The sequence below is a fragment of the Boleophthalmus pectinirostris genome, unplaced genomic scaffold (assembly GCF_026225935.1).
Source record: "Boleophthalmus pectinirostris isolate CB_2022bp ecotype Guang Dong unplaced genomic scaffold, ASM2622593v1 HiC_scaffold_18, whole genome shotgun sequence".
In the NCBI taxonomy this organism is placed as follows: domain Eukaryota; kingdom Metazoa; phylum Chordata; class Actinopteri; order Gobiiformes; family Gobiidae; genus Boleophthalmus; species Boleophthalmus pectinirostris.
In genome coordinates, this window is record NW_026571133.1 from 16,598,650 (window position 1) to 16,600,236 (window position 1,587).

Here is a 1,587-nt window from a genome sequence, read left to right on the forward strand (position 1 = left end):
CATCAGCTCTTAACAACTCTATTGTGACTTTGTGTCTGATCTCATCAACATCCGTGGGGGTGTGAAGCTCACTGAAAGCACTATTTTTTAGAAGCTCTGCTACTCAAATTAGACTTTATTTTGAACTTTGTTTGGACACAGTCTGAACATAAAGAACTTAATTAGTTGGAACTACAAGAGTTGATGATATATGTGTATGTATATTAAACAAGTCCCTCTCAATTAAAATTACATACACAAGCTAGTTAGTCACTCACTTCAGTTAGTCACTCTCACCTTTTTGTTGAAAATCAAACACATGGACAGAACCATTAACGCTTGTATTAATCACAGGCTCCTGAAAATGTGTTTTTTTAATATGTATTTTGTATTTTATTTTTGTTTGTGTTTGTGTCACCGTGGTAACTGCTAAACATTTCACCAATACAGATGCAGAAAAAGAGACAGTAGCAGTAGTGGACAGTTTGCCCACTGATCTGAAGGTTGGAGGTTCAAATCCCGCCCTTCACATAAACATCATCGAAATAATAATGAATGAATGATAATGCATCAGTTTTATATATAGTGCTTTTTTGGACACTCAAAGACGCTTTAGAGAGCATTATTCATTCCCTCCACACCCGGCGGTGATAAGCTACTACTGTAGCCACAGCTGCCCTGGAGCAGGCTGATGGAAGCTAGGCTGCCAATCTGCACCATCGGCCCCTCCAACCACCATCACTCACACACACACCACTTTCATACTAGGCAATGAGGGTGAAGTGTCTTGTCTAAGGACACAACAACAGTTTTTACGACTGGCGCCCCACTGTGGCACCTGTTTTTCCCAGAGGTTCCCATCCAAGTACTAACCAGGCCTGGCCTTGCTTAGCTTCTGAGATCTGATGGGATCGGGCCCCAACAAGCCGGTATGGCCACAAAATAAAAATAAAAGATGGTTGAGCAGTCAGATCCACTGACCCAGAGATTAGTGGTGTGATTCCAGCTCCCACAGGTGAATGCTTTTGTTGTGTCCTTGTGCAAGACACTTCACCCTCCTCACATTGAGAGTCACACTGGTGTATGAATGTGAGTGTGAATGGGTGAGTGGTTCCTTGATGTAAAGTGCCTTAAAGGTGGAACGTGGAAAAGAGCTATCTGTATAAAAATGTGACCATCTTTAAGCTTGTTCAGAAAGAGACTAGAATTAAAATAATCAATAATTTCTGACTGGTGAACAATAGACCAAACTGAGCAGGCTCGCAGCACACTCTTGTCTATACCTGGACTCAGACAAATCAAATAGCTTGACTTTTCGCTAATGCCCAGTTTCCATAGTCAGCGTCTTGGTGCAGCAGACGGCAAATCATTACCTCTGTGTTTTTCTACCTTTCTCTCGCTCCTGTTCAGCCCAGCCAAAGTGCTGCAGTGGCACAATGCAGGATTAATTAGTAAACAAGAGTGCTAAGTGGAAAATCTTTGCTCTAGCAGCCCCAGTTTGGTTACACTGATTGATGGAAGGGGAAAACATGTGAAAAGGCACTATGTGTGTGTTGCTCATTAATGAACTTAACTCTGGGTGCGGAGAGAGAGGAGGGGCCTGCAGAC

General features: G+C 42.6%; 1 pseudogene; it reads right to left on the reverse strand.

Moving 5' to 3' along the window:
• Window positions 1–805: 805 nt before the first annotated feature.
• On the reverse strand, window positions 806–922 carry LOC129409105 (5S ribosomal RNA; annotated as a pseudogene).
• Window positions 923–1,587: the final 665 nt, after the last annotated feature.